The sequence below is a fragment of the Pinus tabuliformis genome, chromosome 4_1, assembly GCF_031772625.1.
Source record: "Pinus tabuliformis cultivar Carrire ecotype Pingquan chromosome 4_1, CPIR1, whole genome shotgun sequence".
NCBI classification, from domain to species: Eukaryota; Viridiplantae; Streptophyta; class Pinopsida; order Pinales; family Pinaceae; genus Pinus; species Pinus tabuliformis.
The window spans coordinates 921399670-921419851 of NC_142303.1; the positions used below are offsets into that span (position 1 = coordinate 921399670).

The following is a 20182-nucleotide window of genomic DNA, read 5'->3' on the forward strand; positions in this document are numbered from 1 at the left end:
TGCTACTACTCCTTTTAAAGCTTTAAATCTTCTTTTGTCCTTAGTTGATTAGTTTATTTTGGACATTAGAATATAGTTAAGCTTCATATCTATTTTATATTTTCTTTCCATTACGCTATTGTTCAGTTCCTTTCATCTCTTCCTTCTCTTAGTTGTTAAATTAGTTAACAAAAAGTTTCACATTTGTTTTACAACATGTTTTACATGACCTGCATGTTATTTTGTTACCAATGGATAAATATACCTTCTTTGACATGCTTGTATAAATTCAAAGCTTTAACTACCATTCTAGTGCTCGAACACCAATTTTCTAAGTGTCCACACTATAGTTCTAATTTTGGCACTTCGAATGCCAACTTTTCAATATTTCCTGAATAATTCAAATTCAAAATTTCATAACCACTTACATTAGCACTGTTATCACTGATAATTCTGTTGCCAAATTTTTTTTTTGCTTAGCTTAAAGACAGGGTGTTTTCGCAGCACATAAATCCGTTAGGAGTTTCGCAGCGCCATCTGTTTTAGTGATTTCGTAGCGAAAACACTGACCTTGCACTGGCTGCGCTGCGAAATTGGGAAATGACGGATATTTAAAGTGAATTGATGGAAACACTACAGGAAACGAGGTTTGTCAAGCTGTTTTATGTGGGCTTGTACTCCATTGAAGGGGAACATTCCAGTGGTAATTTTGCTTTGCGCTCACAGTTGTTGTGGCAGGTTCTCATGATCACCAACGAAGTTCCATCAAAACTCTGTTTCATACTCAAGTCTTAAAAACGTGGTCCTTTTTGAAATCAATGCTTGATCAGAATCGGTTATGAGAAGGCTTCTGTTCGTTGACTTATTCCAAGTTATCATTACCTTGTGTCAGTTGAAGGATTTTACGAGTGGAAAAAGGATGGAGCGAAGAAGCAATCATTCTATATACATTTTCAAGATAGATGAACAAAGGATTTCCACTGTTAATGACATGTTCGCGTACAGAGAAGGATTTTAATGAATGTTTGACTCAGTAAAAGGAATCTGGGCTGCAGTTTAATGGTATAGTCTATGTTTTATCATCTCGTTCAGCACAAGAGGAGTTGATTGAAAGATGTTTTTCATTTTGCAATGGGAAACTCAATATGTTGATTAATAATGTCGGTATAAATATGAGGATTTCTCATTTCTTATGTCTACCAAGGTTGAATCAGCTTATCATATGTCTCAGCTGTCACATCCTCTACTAAAAGCATTGAAAAGGGGAAGCATTGTTTTCATTTCATCGGTTGTTGGTGTTGTAGCTATTTTCTGGTACCATGTATGCGGCCAGTAAAGGAGTAATGAGCCAACTCACAAAAAGTCTTGCATGTGCGTGGACAAGTGACAACATACGTGTTAACTGTGTGGCACCATGGCGTACCAAGACATCGCTCTTGGAGAAGCTCTTGGAAGACAAAGAGTTTGTGTTACTTGATCGTATTCCTTTAAAGCGTTTTGCTGAACCTCATGAAGTTTTATCCCTCGTAGCTTTTCTTTGCCTACCTGTAGCTCCTTATGACACATGGCAAGTTTCTGAAGGAGGAGTGTTCTTTACATTTACTATTTTGACTACACGTTCCTCTAAGGCGTTGGCGTGGCTTCATGATTGAATGCATGTTATATTGGGGACGGAGAGTAAAATTGATGCTTGGTTGAATGATTTTTCTCGCCTTACATTTGAAACGGTTTCCCAGCCATACGAAAAATCCGATTTGGTGTGGTATCCAGTGGCTTCTGCAATGGGTAGAACACAATTTGATGAACCAGAATCCATTAAAGGGGATCGGCAGTCACATGTATTTTCTAATCTCTTTAGACAGGCTGACAAAGTTGAAAAACTTGCTGAGTTTATCCAACGCCTGGAACAAGGAGATTTGAATGCTCCGGGTTCGCACACTGGAGTGAGAACGAGCATTCAAACGAGTTGCTTCTGCTCAAAAGGCGATAGGTGATGCTGTCATGACAGGAACCTTCGTTAATCTGGCTACGGTTTTCTACATCAATTCCATTCGGATGCCAGCAATGGCTGCATACATAAAGATACAGAGTTTGAAGACGGGGTCTATTTTAGGAAATATAATCGCTCTTGACGAGATTCAAAGAGATCGGATTACCAAAACTGCAAATGCAAACTAGATAATCTCTCCAGATGTTGTGTCAAAGCATACTTTTAATTCTAGCCTTGTGGAGGAGATTTATAGAACTGAACTTCTTGTAACAAGTGACAAATCTGTTCCTTTGCAAAGGGTGATGCTCCTTGAAGTCAGCCGATATCTGAAGAATTATTTGTTGCATAATTTTGAGCCCGACAACGCAACCTTTGAGCATCTTATGTCTATGATTTTAATGGCGAAGGAAAGGTTTGGGGAAAATGTGCCAACATGGAAAGGCTTTCATGACAGGGACAATGCATTTGAGAGTTTCTTAAGATGAGTTTGGTTACTGAAACAGCAGGAAAGAAACCTAAATATAGCAGAGAAACAAATTACTTGATCTTTTTGATTCACTCATTCCAGAACTTGGAAGATGAGATATTACCTGGAACTGTGCTTACATCCTCAGCGCATTAAAAATGGAAAACAATGGTCAAGAAAGAAGATAAGGAAGTTAGAAGAACTGGAATGTCCTCTGTTCCCCGTGATAAAATTGAAGAGAAATTATCAAGCTCTGTTAGCCCTTCAAATTCGAGTATTTCCCTCCTTGTTTGAATACATTAAAACTTGGAATGTGGCAATGGGCACTAAACCCTGAACTGGATGAAGAATTAATACATGGTGCTACTATTCATTAACGTTCTTATATTTTTGTTGCATTTCAAAATATCATGGAAATTGCTGGTGAATGGTCAAAAGAAGCATTGGTGCTCACTGTGCTATTCTAAGCTGCTAGATCACCTGTCTTTGAAATTTGGCTTTGCAAATAAATATAACATCAGTGATTTGAAGGATGCCATGTTGGTAATCAAAGACCTTTTATCTGTTGCATCATTTTATGCAACTAAATTCAGTTTCACAGCTTCTACTGCCTTGTCTATAACATGCTTCGGCATGTCCTTTCCTGAAGTTCACAGCAAAGATGGTACAAATGTGCAGATCAAATATCTAAAGACATTTGATGAAGGACTCTTGAAAATGGACAGAGATACACATGTTATGGATTGGTTTTTCATGGAGCAGGCCTAGATGCAGATGAGTATGTCCGGAGGTCCTATAAATTTGCTTATGTGGATGGGATTGAAGTTAGTACTGAAGCATGATTATTTGGCTTTGAACTTTTCAAAAAGTCGAATTGCTGTTTTGTTTGTGGCTGGAATATACAGAGTCTTCTTAATATGCTTCAGAGTACATTATTGGTATCTTGATCATTGCCTTAGCTATACAGTGGTGGCTTCAGTGTTGTTAGGAGCAGCTGTTATTCGTCATTTATCTGTTGTAAGTCCATCAACTGCAAGGAGAAGATAGCAAGAATGCAGAGAAGTGATGAGACTGTGTATGATGAAATTATACAGCAGTTTCGTAGCGCGCTACGAAACTGCTGTAGCTGCATGTTTCAGTTAAGCCAGTTAATTATGTACATGTGACTGCAAATCTTTTTGAAAGTTCGGTTATCACACAGGTATATGGAAAAGGGTGGCCAGCACATAAAAAACATGGTATCATTCCATACTTGAGATTATTAAAAGATTTGGGGAACATGCTGCTACACTTTCGGAGAATGTTGGAAGACAGAGACCGTTAAAATAGGGCACATCTCTTGGTCAATTAATGAGCCATCCACGCAACTAGAATCCAAAGCTAGCTCGTTCAGTGTACTCTCCTTCAAGATACCTCAACCCAAGCAGCAAAAGGACATGTGTCAAGAGCCAGAAAAGCATCATGCTATGAGGAGCAAAGATTTTGGATTTTGATTAAATGAAAACCATTTGTAATTTCAGTTTAGCCATTATGTAATTAATAAATTAGTTATGCACTAGATAGGAATAGTCAATAGCCACCTTCGAGGCTCCCCTCATGCTGGAGGAGGAAGCTCGAGGTGGTTAAGTTTGTTTGCCTATATATGGATCAATGTTGGATGTAGAAAGGGTTGGACATTTTATACAAAAACAGAGTTATTTGGGCCAATGTAAGACTTGTTACAGTAATAGTAAAACAGTGGTTATTTCTTCTCAAGATTCTCAATGGATTATTTTGTTCAAATATGATGGTGGTGTTTTATCTTATATGTTCTTGTACAGCCTTGTTATAACATAATCACTCAGAATTCATTTCTAATGCTCTGACTTCCTGTATGTTTGGCAAGCTGTGGTTTGTGTGAAATATGTTTGAACATCTAATGCAAAGAGCCTTGACTTCCATGAAATGACTGTGCTTTTGTTTATTAAATGTCTAAGACTCCATAGCCCAATGAAGACCAATTTGATATGTGTTCAACCAGCTGTTGTTTTCATGAATGAGTGAAGAGTTAGCCATCTTTTGTTGTGATTGATTTCTATTATAAGTCTGTGAGAGAGCCCTCTCTGACTAGGGAGGCTAATTCCTAGTCTAAAGTCTGGTTGAAAGAGTTACATAAAATCTTACTTGGTTGCAGCCCTTAGTAGTGATTTTGTGATAACATTTTGGTGCGTCTGCCGGGAGTCTGAAGTCTATTCATTCCCGAAATCAATGGCTGAACTTCTGAAGGTAGCAGGAGCTCAGGCATCATTTTGAGGCTGCAAAACTACCTTGGCGACTCCACACATCAAAGAATAAATTAGAAGGTGACTCCACTGCTAGAAGATCAGTAGCTTGATGAAGTTTCAAGATGGATTCCACTGCAAGAAAGAATGCGAGGTATGCTCCTATGAATCGGTCTCATATCCCTGGTTTTCCAAATCCTATGCCAAAGGTTGATTGGTTAGATGATCTTCCAATATTCAAAGATGAAAAGAAGGATGATGTTGCTCTCCATTTGGTTAGGTTTCACATGCATGTACGCAATCTTAAGGTTCATTTCCCTGAAGATTGTCTCATGAGGATGTTTATGGCCACTTTAGAAGGAGAAGCATGGTCTTGGTATAAAAGTTTGGAAAATGGTTCATTATCTTCTCTTGCTGATTTCCATGATGTGTTCTGTGAAATGTATAAAGAATGTTATCCTTCTTTGTTGCTGCTCAAAGATTGCTGTAGGCATTCTTTAAATCTTATTCAGTACTTGGAGGATTGTTATGGTGATGATGAATTTACAGATGAAGAAATTTTAGAGGCTCTTCATAACAATGTTTTTCAGCACCAAGGAGAAGGTATAACATTCCATGAAGCACAGCATGAAGAGCAGCAAGAGTTTACCTGTGAAAACCATGTTTTATCCTTAGATATTGATGTAGAGATGCAGCAGATTTGTCAGGTTTCAGATCATGATGGAGATGAAATTGATTGCACTCAGCAAGAAGAAATATTGGAGGAAATTTTCTATGACCCTCAGGCAGAGGAAAAGCTTGCTCAGTTTTGTAATTCCTTGCAGCAGCTTACTCCAAATAATAATCATAATAGTGAGGAAAATTCCATTGTTGGTTGGAATGATTCAGAAAAGCAGCTGGATAGCTTGTCAAATAGAAAAGTGGATAGCACATCAGAGGGGTCTTGTGTGGTTGAGAATCAGTGGCCTGAAAATGAAGAGTGTTATCATGATCATTATTTTCAGCAGCTTTCTATGACAGAACACAAGGAGAGAGTGCCACTTCCTTTCTCTTTCACGTTTAAGGAGCTATACATGGTTGTTGAAGATCAGTTTGCACAGCTGGAAAGTTTCAAGGAAGGACAAGCTGATCATGTGTTCTGGGATCCTATAGCTGATTACATGGAAGAGTTTTACTCTCCAGTGTTTCAATTTTCCTATAAAGATCAGAGGCAGTTTCAGTGGCAGCGGTCATCACACTGTCAGATTGGCTCTGAACTCCAATGCGGTCAAAGAAGTCAAATGACAGATAAAACAAATGATTGGCTGCATTGGAAATTTAATATTGATTGAGTAGAAGGAAATTGAAATTGTTAGGGTAGGTAGGTAGGTAAATTGCAAATAAGCTCAAGGTTGACTGAGCATTTATTTTTCAGTAGATGTAGTTTTCTTTCTCCTACAGTCATGCTGGTCAGGCAAATTTCTGTTTGTCAAATAAATTTTATAAGACACTGGAACTGCAGGTTCTTAGTGTACCACAAGGGCACACTATCCCAAGTGGAGCCACTGTTATCACTGATAATTCTGTTGCCAAAATTTTTTTTTGCCTAGCTTAAAGACAGGGTGTTTTCGCAGCACATAAATCCGTTAGCAGTTTCGCAGCGCCATCTGTTTTAGTGATTTCGTAGCGAAAACACTGACCTTGCACTGGCTGCGCTGCGAAATTGGGAAATGACGGATATTTAAAGTGAATTGATGGAAACACTGCAGGAAACGAGGTTTGTCAAGCTGTTTTATGTGGGCTTGTACTCCATTGAAGGGGAACATTCCAGTGGTAATTTTGCTTTGCGCTCACAGTTGTTGTGGCAGGTTCTCATGATCACCAACGAAGTTCCATCAAAACTCTGTTTCATACTCAAGTCTTAAAAACGTGGTCCTTTTTGAAATCAATGCTTGATCAGAATCGGTTATGAGAAGGCTTCTGTTCGTTGACTTATTCCAAGTTATCATTACCTTGTGTCAGTTGAAGGATTTTACGAGTGGAAAAAGGATGGAGCGAAGAAGCAATCATTCTATATACATTTTCAAGATAGATGAACAAAGGATTTCCACTGTTAATGACATGTTCGCGTACAGAGAAGGATTTTAATGAATGTTTGACTCAGTAAAAGGAATCTGGGCTGCAGTTTGATGGTATAGTCTATGTTTTATCATCTCGTTCAGCACAAGAGGAGTTGATTGAAAGATGTTTTTCATTTTGCAATGGGAAACTCAATATGTTGATTAATAATGTCGGTATAAATATGAGGATTTCCCATTTCTTATGTCTACCAACGTTGAATCAGCTTATCATATGTCTCAGCTGTCACATCCTCTACTAAAAGCATTAAAAAGGGGAAGCATTGTTTTCATTTCATCGGTTGTTGGTGTTGTAGCTATTTTTTGGTACCATGTATGCGGCCAGCAAAGGAGTAATGAGCCAACTCACAAAAAGTCTTGCATGAGCGTGGACAAGTGACAACATACGTGTTAACTGTGTGGCACCATGGCGTACCAAGACATCGCTCTTGGAGAAGCTCTTGGAAGACAAAGAGTTTGTGTTACTTGATCGTATTCCTTTAAAGCGTTTTGCTGAACCTCATGAAGTTTTATCCCTCGTAGCTTTTCTTTGCCTACCTGTAGCTCCTTATGACACATGGCAAGTTTCTGAAGGAGGAGTGTTCTTTACATTTACTATTTTGACTACACGTTCCTCTAAGGCGTTGGCGTGGCTTCATGATTGAATGCATGTTATATTGGGGACGGAGAGTAAAATTGATGCTTGGTTGAATGACTTTTCTCGCCTTACATTTGAAACAGTTTCCCAGCCATACGAAAAATCCGATTTGGTGTGGTATCCAGTGGCTTCTGCAATGGGTAGAACACAATTTGATGAACCAGAATCCATTAAGGGGATCGGCAGTCACGTGTATTTTCTAATCTCTTTAGACAGGCTGACAAAGTTGAAAAACTTGCTGAGTTTATCCAACGCCTGGAACAAGGAGATTTGAATGCTCCGGGTTCGCACACTGGAGTCAGAACGAGCATTCAAACGAGTTGCTTCTGCTCAAAAGGCGATAGGTGATGCTGTCATGACAGGAACCTTCGTTAATCTGGCTACGGTTTTCTACATCAATTCCATTCGGATGCCAGCGATGGCTGCATACATAAAGATACACAGTTTGAAGACGGGGTCTATTTCAGGAAATATAATCACTCTTGACGAGATTCAAAGAGATCGGATTACCAAAACTGCAAATGCAAACTAGATAATCTCTCCAGATGTTGTGTCAAAGCATACTTTTAATTCTAGCCTTGTGGAGGAGATTTATAGAACTGAACTTCTTGTAACAAGTGGCAAATCTGTTCCTTTGCAAAGGGTGATGCTCCTTGAAGTCAGCCGATATCTGAAGAATTATCTGTTGCATAATTTTGAGCCCGACAACGCAACCTTTGAGCATCTTATGTCTATGATTTTAATGGCGAAGGAAAGGTTTGGGGAAAATGTGCCAACATGGAAAGGCTTTCATGACAGGGACAATGCATTTGAGAGTTTCTTAAGATGAGTTTGGTTACTGAAACAGCAGGAAAGAAACCTAAACATAGCAGAGAAACAAATTACTTGATCTTTTTGATTCACTCATTCCAGAACTTGGAAGATGAGATATTACCTGGAACTGTGCTTACATCCTCAGCGCATTAAAAATGGAAAACAATGGTCAAGAAAGAAGATAAGGAAGTTAGAAGAACTGGAATGTCCTCTGTTCCCCGTGATAAAATTGAAGAGAAATTATCAAGCTCTGTTAGCCCTTCAAATTCGAGTATTTCCCTCCTTGTTTGAATACATTAAAACTTGGAATGTGGCAATGGGCACTAAACCCTGAACTGGATGAAGAATTAATACATGGTGCTACTATTCATTAACGTTCTTATATTTTTGTTGCATTTCAAAATATCATGGAAATTGCTGGTGAATGGTCAAAAGAAGCATTGGTGCTCACTGTGCTATTCTAAGCTGCTAGATCACCTGTCTTTGAAAGTTGGCTTTGCAGATAAATATAACATCAGTGATTTGAAGGATGCCATGTTGGTAATCAAAGACCTTTTATCTGTTGCATCATTTTATGCAACTAAATTCAGTTTCACAGCTTCTACTGCCTTGTCTATAACATGCTTCGGCATGTCCTTTCCTGAAGTTCACAACAAAGATGGTACAAATGTGCAGATCAAATATCTAAAGACATTTGATGAAGGACTCTTGAAAATGGACAGAGATACACATGTTATGGATTGGTTTTTCATGGAGCAGGCCTAGATGCAGATGAGTATGTCCGGAGGTCCTATAAATTTGCTTATGTGGATGGGATTGAAGTTAGTACTGAAGCATGATTATTTGGCTTTGAACTTTTCAAAAAGTCGAATTGCTGTTTTGTTTGTGGCTGGAATATACAAGTCTTCTTAATATGCTTCAGAGTACATTATTGGTATCTTGATCATTTCCTTAGCTATACAGTGGTGGCTTCAGTGTTGTTAGGAGCAGCTGTTATTCGTCATTTATCTGTTGTAAGTCCATCAACTGCAAGGAGAAGATAGCAAGAATGCAGAGAAGTGATGAGACTGTGTATGATGAAATTATACAGCAGTTTCGTAGCGCGCTACGAAACTGCTGTAGCTGCATGTTTCAGTTAAGCCAGTTAATTATGTAAATGTGACTGCAAATCTTTTTGAAAGTTCGGTTATCACACAGGTATATGGAAAAGGGTGGCCAGCACATCAAAAACATGGCAGCATTCCATACTTGAGATTATTAAAAGATTTGGGGAACATGCTGCTACACTTTCGGAGAATGTTGGAAGACAGAGACCGTTAAAATAGGGCACATCTCTTGGTCAATTAATGAGCCATCCACGCAACTAGAATCCAAAGCTAGCTCGTTCAGTGTACTCTCCTTCAAGATACCTCAACCCAAGCAGCAAAAGGACATGTGTCAAGAGCCAGAAAAGCATCATGCTACGAGGAGCAAAGATTTTGGATTTTGATTAAATGAAAACCATTTGTAATTTCAGTTTAGCCATTATGTAATTAATAAATTAGTTATGCACTAGATAGGAATAGTCAATAGCCACCTTCGAGGCTCCCCTCATGCTGGAGGAGGAAGCTCGAGGTGGTTAAGTTTGTTTGCCTATATATGGATCAATGTTGGATGTAGAAAGGGTTGGACATTTTATACAAAAACAGAGTTATTTGGGCCAATGTAAGACTTGTTACAGTAATAGTAAAACAGTGGTTATTTCTTCTCAAGATTCTCAATGGATTATTTTGTTCAAATATGATGGTGGTGTTTTATCTTATATGTTCTTGTACAGCCTTGTTATAACATAATCACTCAGAATTCATTTCTAATGCTCTGACTTCCTGTATGTTTGGCAAGCTGTGGTTTGTGTGAAATATGTTTGAACATCTAATGCAAAGAGCCTTGACTTCCATGAAATGACTGTGCTTTTGTTTATTAAATGTGTAAGACTCCATAGCCCAATGAAGACCAATTTGATATGTGTTCAACCAGCTGTTGTTTTCATGAATGAGTGAAGAGTTAGCCATCTTTTGTTGTGATTGATTTCTATTATAAGTCTGTGAGAGAGCCCTCTCTGACTAGGGAGGCTAATTCCTAGTCTAAAGTCTGGTTGAAAGAGTTACATAAAATCTTACTTGGTTGCAGCCCTTAGTAGTGATTTTGTGATAACAAGCACTATGGCACATATGATTGTGATCCAGGACCAACATATTAAGCACAAAAGGTGCTTAACTTCCCAACTTGCGCCTTCCATTGGCACTCCTTCGACATCATTTTGATCAATGTTTGATATTCATCTTAGGACCCCCTCGTATGTTTGATGGTTAATAAAGGGCGGAGGTATGTGATTTATCACTTATGTTGCTAACTTCCCCCTATTTTCGATGCATTCCAAGTACACTCTATTAGCCAGTTCAGTGGAACCACTAAAACACCATCCTGGGCCCCCCTTCATTTTCCAACCTTTAACATAAGGGGGGTCCCAATTTTTCTTGTTTCGTGCACATGGAACCAAAAATGAAACCATGATCTTTGACCTTCAACTTCAATCTTGTATTTTGGATTTTTTTATTTTGGCAAGTTCTTGTGCCCATGAACTCTCAGATTATTGTAAAATGCAAATATCTTTTTAAATGATATCCTAACCATTGCGGAACCCACGGGGATTCACTCAATGAACCTCTAATATAGCACGTGTGTTCGTGGAATACTAAACAATACCCTTAATTTGACTACATATTGGAAAATACTTCTAAAGATCACATTATTTAACCCTTACCAATACAAACCCAATACACCTTCTCAGTTTAAAAAACCCCTACTTTTACTAGATATTGTTGGTATCCATTTTTTTATTAATATATTTTTATACCCCTTTATATTTGTTCATTAAATTTAAGCTCCAATTTTTATATCCACCAAAATAAAAACCCTTTGCCCCCTATTAATATATTATGTCATTTTTTCCTCAATATATATCCCCTAATATGAATGCACGTGGTATGGTATTGACCCCCCAATGAATCCCCTATGGAGGAACCATTACAAAACGAACCCATGGCATGAATTATGAGGATGTGCCATGTCATCTGCCACATCACTTGTTGATAACATCCTACCAACAACGTCCTTTGAGTGGTGTCACGTGTCACTAAAAAATGGCCTAATTTCCCACCTGAAAATGATAATTTAGAATGTCATGTGTCACACTATCAATGTGCCATATCATCTTCTTACTATGTCACTTCCCCCTAGCACCATCTATCATCCTACCAGTACTACCATGTTAACTGGGGCCCACCACTTATGAATGAGAAAATATGGTACCCAACTATTTTGGAAAGTGGAAAAATTGCTACATGCTTGGGAGGCCCGAATACCAAAATACACTTCTCACTACCATTTCAACTAGAAAACTTAGTTGCTAAGTCATATGAGCCAACCGATCATGGTCTTCCATCTACCATTTTTTCCACATGGTTTCCACATAAATTTCTATCGAAGAAAATTTGGCATTCAGTTGATTTGCTAAGTGTTTTGTTGTTATGCCTTCAAAAGGGTCGGGCACCTAGATATAACCTATGTTGTGAAACCAATAAGAATATAAATATGACACAAACTCCTTTAATGGAAATTTGGTTCTAGAAAAATAATAAATCCTCTCGATTATCTAGTTTTGAAAAAATAATGAAGCCCCTAGGTTATCCAATTCTAGAAAAATAATTAAACCCCCAGGTTATTCAGATTTATCAAATGTTCCTGGATCTCCTAGATACCTTATCCAACATAAACTTACTTCACTTCAAAACACTTTTTTCTCATCAATCCTTCAGGGTTTGACTAAGTTCCACTTACCATTGGAAAGGTATATGAGAGGATTATCAAACTAAACACTTTTCATGTGATTTTGAGTAATTTACCTATAGAAAAAATTTCTCTAAAGATAGGTTATGCCTCATCAGTAGTAATCATCAATAGATTCCCCCTAAACTTGTATTCACTTCTTCACTTGACAACAATGACTGGAATTGACATCAATGACAACTCTTTTCTCAACAATCTCCCCCTTTGGCATTGATGGAAATACCACTAAACATTGCAAGTCATTGATGGAAACTCCATCACTTGGCCACGTTGATCTTGCTATTGGTTGCACATTGTCCAAATTTATTGTTTTTCTCACTCTCCACCTTTTCTTTTGAGAAACCAATAACCATATTACATCATATTGTGCCAATTTTTACTTCCTTTTCCCCCAAATATATTCATATCAATATCCAACAGGCATCACATCATACCAATGTTTTCTTACTCTCCCCATGTGACATTAATGTCAAGGGTTTTGCTAACTCCCATTGAGTTTATTATACTCACGCGGACTTATCAACTCCCCCAATTTGATCTATGTTGTTAAGCTATCAATGCACTTGTTTGGGAAACTTCCCGCTTTTCTTGTGAAGAAGGCTAGTTAAGAGAAAAGAGATAAATTACTCCTAATTTCTTCCTTAAATGCTCAAAAGGTTCTCGGGAAGGATGCTTAGTGAAGATGTCAACAACTTGTTATTTTGTGGATATATACTCTAACCTCACAATCTGTTGGGTAATTTTGTTCTCTGAGGAACTGGTACTTTATGGGATATGATTGGTTTTTGAATGCAAAATAGGATTCTTAGATATGATGATAGTACTTGTGTTATCATAGACAATGGGAAAAGGACTTGCATAAGTTATCTTCATATCTTGGAAGGTTCGCTTCATCCACAAAATCTGAGTGCGACTAGTTGCAACTGTAATGTACTCTGCTTCAATAGTAGAAAGAGAGATATATGCTTTCTTTTTTCTCAACCAAGCCACTAGGCACTCACAAAGAAAGAAAACACCTCCACTTGTTCTTTAGCTATCATCTATATTTATAGCCCAATCAACATCTACATATGCAATTAATGAGAATTTCTTACATCATGGATACCATAACCCATAATCTATTGTAGCTCTCAAATATATGAATATTCTTTTCATTGCTAAAAGATGAATTTGTTTGGGGGGATAATTTATATGTAGAAACAACAGCAAAAACTTTCATAATGTTTGGTCTAGTAACTATTAAATATAAGAGGTTTCCTATTAGTGACATGTACATTGTTTGATCTAACTCAGGTGACTTGTCCTCTTTGTCGAGCTTACATATAGTAACCATTAGAGTACTAACAAGTGAGCATTATTCCATTCCAAATTTCTTCAACACTTCTTTGAGGTACTTGCCTTGGGAGATGAATATCCCTCGTGCTGATTGTGTAATTTGTAAACCAAGAAAGAATAAAATATCCCCATGCATGGACATTTGAAATTCAGTTTGTATGTGAGCTGCAAACTTTTGACCAAGTGCATATGAATCATTGCCAAAAATAATGTCATGAATATAAATAACAACAAATAATATCTTCAATTTTAGATTTGATATACAAGTTATTTTTTTTTGCTCCTCTTTTGAATCCATGTTGTAGAAAATATTTATCTAATATATAATATCATGCCCTAGGCGCTTGTTTAATTCCATATAATTCCTTTTTCAAACTACATACTTTCTTATGATTTTATAATAGCTTAAAACCTTCAGGTTGTTCAATTTAAACCTCTTCCTTGAGCTTGTTGTAAAAAATGCAACAAGAAAATCCTAATTTAATTTTGTTCTTGAATTAAATTAGGAATTAAATTGTAATTCTAATTCTCATAGCAACTAAGTCAAATTAACTTAGTTGTCTTAGTTAATTCAAGTTGGGGGTCTATCTAGAGTCATGTAGAGTGATTCCTAAATTTTAGGGGCCTAGGTTGAGTTCTTTTCAGTTATAATTATTTAATTCAGTTTAACTAAGTTAAATTCAGTGAAACTAGTTCTAACTGATGGAGGAATTAGTGGGAGATCTTGTAGTGGGGTGTAATCAGCACTTCTCGACCAGTAAACTAAAGATTCACTCATAATTAACTCATGCATTTCAGATCAGAGAACGACCCAGTTGAGATTAGAGTAAGGGACATTGTACTATCAATTGTATAATCGTCTGAATTGTACAGGTGGTGAATGCAATCAAAGGAAGGCCTATGATGGATTTCACAATTATGGATGGTGAATTTCCCAATTAAATATGGTCTAATTCCCTAGGAAACTGAATAAGGAAATAAGAGCTTGGCAGGCAACAAATTTGGCTAAGTATTTTCTTGAGCTGGTTTGTGAAGTAATGATATAGATTGAGATTGTGCAGAGGTTGCTCGGGCTTGAGCAAAGCATTGCAATCTTCTCATATTTATTATTAATGAAATATACAGATAGCAAGGGTTTTTAGCTGTGGATTTCCCCATAATATTATTGTGCTATGATTGTATTCTTTCTCTTTTATGCTTCATGATTTCATCGATCAATTATTGTTTCCGCTGATGAGTAGAGTAGATTCAAGTCAATTTTTTTAGCATATTACAATCTACAATTTGAATCTACAAAGAATGTATACATGGTATCGGAGATGAAATAAATATAGAAGAGGAGAATACGAGTTTGTCTTTTGTAGGAGAAATCAAATTTGCAGTATCTTACTTCAGAGCTAGCAGGATGTCATTCTACGGATTGAGGCTCTAATATGCCCTTGAGGGAAGTTCGAACTATATTTCTTTTTAGGATAGGATGGAGGTAGTGTTGGAAGATAGCGAGCTTAAGGAATTCATAGAAAATGATATTCCTAAGCCTCCAACAACTTATGTTCAATATCTGACAGAGTGGAGAAAGTGTGTGGCAAAGGAAAGAAGGATTATCCTAGAATGAGTTCGAGATCATATTGTCTCGATCTTGCATGGTAAGGAAACTCCATTTGCAATATGGAAGGAATTGATGAACATGTTTCAAAATAGAAGTGACCACAGGAAGCTGGCACTAAAGGACAAGCTCAGAAAGATCAATATGGAGAAGGGAGACACAATCCCGAAGTACTTGAGCAAGCTCACCCAATGTCGAGATGAGATTGCAAGTGTCAGTGTTATAGTTTCTAAAGATGATCTAGTGACCCTAGCACTTATAGGACTTACCAAGAGTTGGAACAGCTACCAAGCCTCATTTAATGGGAGGGAGAAGCTACCCGAGTGGAAGCAATTATGGTCTAACTTTGTACAAGAAGAGATTCAATGGAACACTAGAGATGCATCCTCATCCAAGCATGATGATGAGGAGAACTATGACTTAGATGGGAAGGAAAATAAATGAAAGGGGAGGTCATCCCATTCCAAATTAGATCCCAGTCAGAGTAGCAAGAATAAGGACAAGTCAAAGATTAAATGTTTTCACTGTCACAAGATGGGACATTATGCCACAAAGTGTCCACACAATAAGGTCAGTAAGAAGCCCTCACAAGGAGAGGCATGTGAAGCTCTTGATTCACAATTTGAACTAGATTTCACCCTCATTTCTTTCATGGTGACATTATTCATGGGTAGTGTGTGGTACCTGGATAGTGGAGCCTCATTCCATATAACCGGCAACAAAGAATTCTTCAGTGACTTGGAGGAGAAGGACCTCCATATGCATATCGAGATGGGAGATGATGGGAGGTGTAGCGCGATCAACATCAATACTGTTTCCTTTCAGAAGGTGTATGGTTATCCTCTCACATGAAAACATTTCATATATGTTTCTAGGGTTTCAAGAATAATTTGGTTTCAATTTTCAAGTTGGAGGATGATGGCTATGATGTGATATTTATAAAGGGAAAGGATTTCCTTCGTCACATAGCCTCTGGATAGGTGAAGCAGATCGTGGTTTAGGTGAAGATAGAAGACTGCACTACTTTGAGCACGAAAGCAGAGAAGGTGCAGAACCAATACATCGGTGAGTTATGGCATAGAATATTGGGTCACTTGCACCATGGAGCTTTGAAGATCATGCAAAAAATTTCTACAGGACTTCCCAAGGATAAACTAGAGTAGAGAGACACATGAAAAGGGTGTACATTGGGGAAGTGCACCAAATATTCCTTTCATGATAAAGACAGTTGAGAACAAGCGATCCTTAATCGATTTCACTCAGATGTGTGTGGATTGTTCTCGACAACATCCACGTCCAAAAAAAGGTATTATGTAATATTTGTTGATGATTTTTCTTGTAAGTGATGGATTTTCTGTATTAAGAAGAAAGATCAGACGTTCACTAAATTTTCTGAATTTAAAGGACTTGTCAAGAAAGATACTAGCAAGAAAGTTAAAGCTCTCAGAAGCCATAACGGTGTAGAATTTGTGTAGAATGAATTCAATAACTTCTGTGCATTAGAGGTAATTCAATAAGAGTTAATAGTATCTCATAACCCACAGCAGATTGGGGTGGCTGAAAGGAAGAACAAAAGTATTGTGGGGGTAGCACAGGTGATGCTACATGATCAAGGACTATCGTTGCACTTGTGGGTTGAAGCATGCAACACAACTGTTTATTTACATAGAAGAGGCCCTCATCGAATCCTTAATATGAGTACACCAGAAGAAGATTTTTAGGTAAGAAACCAAATGTGGAACACTTTAGGATATTTGGTTGATCAATCTATTGTCATGTTACCAAGGATGCACGAAAAAAGCTACAGCCAACATCTAAGTTGGGAATATTTGTGGCATACACTGATACACCTCACAAATTTCAGGTGTACCTGTCATCCAACAAGATGATAGTGGTTCGTAGAGATGTTAAGTTCAATTAAAAGAAGGCCATGAGACGTTCCCTTGAGAGGGAAATATAGTTACATGTAGATGAGGATATTTTATCTCCAAAAGAAGGAACCTCAAGATGATGTGGAGTAGACACATGCAGAGGAGTAGAGAGTGGAAGCACCTGCTCATGCAGAGGAGTAGAGAGTGGAAGAATCCACTCATCCAGAGACTTCTAGAGATGGAAGGAAGCACACCAGAGAGGCTGAAAAATTGATGCATGATGCTAGAGAGTATGTGGGAGCACCCACATCACAACGCAAGTAGAGGAGGTCACCAGATCGGTACACTTGCTACATGGCTTTGATGAGCAAGAGTGTAGAAGTTGATCCGTCCTCTTTCGAGGAAGAAGTGCAAAGAATAATATGGGTTGATGCAATGGTTGAGGAGTATGAATCCATTATCAGAAATAGTGTTTCAGAAGTGGTCAGAGGACCAACAGACAAGTCAATGGCGAGTTCCAGAAGGCTTTACAAGGTAAAGCAAGAAACAAATGGGATTGTGGAGAAACGCAAGGCCAGATTTGTGGCCAGAGGATTCTCTCAGGTGGAGGGAATTGATTACGAGGAGACCTTTGCTCCAATATCAAGGTACTCTTCAATCAAATCTATACTAGCACTATTAACATAGATGGGATGGAGTATGCTTCAGATGGATGCGAAGACAACATTCCTCAAAGACATGATTGAGGAAGAGGTGGAAGAGGTGTATATTGAGCAGTCGAAGGATTTTGAGAACTTCAACAGAAAGTCACATGTGTGCAGACTCAAGTGAGTGTTGTATGGAATGAAACAAGCACCTCATGCTTGGTCAACTAGAATTGACAACTATTTCACCAGGTTGGGCTTCACCAAAAGTGAAGCAGATGCGAAACTTTACCATATTTTGGTTGAAGGTAAATTGTTGATTATAGAATTATATGTCAATGATTTTATTCTAACAGGTGATGAGAAGTTGGTAAAATCTTGCAAAGAGGATCTTGCAAGAGAATTCGAGATGAAGGAACTTGGGATCATGCATTAATTTCTTGGTATGGAAGTATGGCAAGCAGACGAGGAACTGCTTGTCTCTCAAGGAAAGTATGCCAATGAGATACTGAAGAAGTTCCACATGGAGAGTAACAAACCCATGGAGACTCCCATAGCATGTAACTAAAGGAATGAAGATGGAACTTCAAGTGTAGTAGAGGCTACTATTTATAGATAGCATGTGGGTTCACTTATGTATTTGGTGAACTCACATCCAAACATGGGTTTTGCAGTTAACCATCTTAATAAAGCCAAGGTTAGGCCAACCAAAATTTACTGGAAGCCAGCTAAACATGTGTTGAGATACCTTAGAGGCACCGCTCATTTTGGTCTTTACTAGAAGGACAGAGGGAGTGAAACTTCAAGGCTTCACAAATGTAGATTGGGCAGGATTTCATCCAACAACAAGCCCACATCATGGGGAATCTTAAATATTGGGTCAGGGGTGGTTTCTTAGTACAACATGAAGCAGAGATCAGTTACACTCAGTTCAACAGAAGTAGAGTACATGGATTCTAGTCAAGCAGCTTGTGAGACTATCTGGATGAGGAATATCCTTGTTGGGTTATTTGGTCAGCAGATGGTTTCGATAATGATTTACTGTGACAATCAGAGTTGTATCAAACTCTTTGAGAATCCATTTTTTCATGATCTATCCAAGCATATCGACATTTGGTATCACCATCTATGCGATTGCATGCAGAGGAGAATGATGTAATTGGAATACATTCCTACAGAGGAGAATGATGCAGATATTTTGACAAAGGCATTGTCAAGATGCAAATTTGAGTTTCATAGAGGCAGGATTGAGAGCAGATAATCCCTTTCTTATTGAGAGGGAGTGTTAAAGAAAATGCAACAAGAAAATCCTAATTTAATTTTGTCCTTGAATTAAATTAGGAATTGAATTGTAATTCTAATTCTCTTAGCAACTTGTAATAGTTAACTAGGTTAATTGGATTTAGTTGGCTTAGTTAATTCAAGTTGGGAGTCTATCTAGAGTCATGTAGAGTGGTTCCTAAATTTTAGGGGCCCAGGTTGAGTTCTTTTGAATTGTGATTATTTAATTCAGTTTAACTGAGTTAAATTCAGTTAAACTAGTTCCAACTGAAGGAGGAATTCGTAGGAGATCTCGTAGTGGGGTGTAACCTGCAATAGTGGGGTGTAACCAACACTTATCAACTAGCAACCTGAAGATTCACTCATTATTAACTCATGCATGTCAAATCAAAGAAAGACCCAATTGAGATTAGAGTTCAGGGACAGTGTACTATCAGTTGTATAATCATCTAAATTGTACATGTGGTGAAGGAAATCAAAGGAAGGCCCATGATTTATTGCATAGTTATGGATGATAAATTTCCTAATTAAATATGGGCTAATTCCCTAGGAAACTGCATAAGGAAATATGAGCTTGGCAGACAGCAGATTTGGCTAAGTATTGGCTTGAGATGGTTAGTGAAGCGATGAGATAGTTTGAGATTGTGCAGAGGTTGTGCAGAGGTTGTTCGGGCTTGAGCAAAGAATTGTAATATTCTCATATTTTATTATTAATGAAATATACATATAGCAAGGATTTTTAGTTATGGCTTTCCCTAGAAAATTATTGTGTTATGTGTGATTCAATTCTTTCTCTTTTATGTTTCGTGATTTCATCGATCAATTATTGTTTCCGTTGATGAGTAGAGTAGATTCAAGTCAATTGATTTAGCATATTACAATCTACAAATTGAATCTACATGGAATTTCTACAAATCTCAGCATTCAAGAAAGTTGATTTCACATAGATCTGATATACCTTGAAACTTTTGTGACTGGCAGGTTCTAAGAATATTTTGATATGCTCTATTCTAGCTACTTAATTAGAAGTTTCATCAAAATGTAAGCCTTCAACCTGAGCATAGCCTTTGCATACTAATATAGACGTATTTCTCACCACTTTTCAATCCTCATTTAATTTATTCCTGAAGACCCATTTGGTGCCAATGCTTTTTTTGTTTTCTACCCTTGGAATCAATTCCCAAGTCTCATTTTGCTCAATTTGTTCTAGTTCTTATTTCATAGGTTTCCCCAATCTTCATCTTGGATTTCCTAGGAGAAATATTTTGGCTCAATCATAGACAACATTGCAACA

General features: G+C 37.7%; 1 pseudogene; it reads left to right on the forward strand.

Moving 5' to 3' along the window:
- Positions 1-1298: 1298 nt before the first annotated feature.
- On the forward strand, positions 1299-1631 carry LOC149179168 (tropinone reductase homolog At5g06060 pseudogene; annotated as a pseudogene).
- The last annotated feature ends 18551 nt before the right edge of the window (positions 1632-20182 follow it).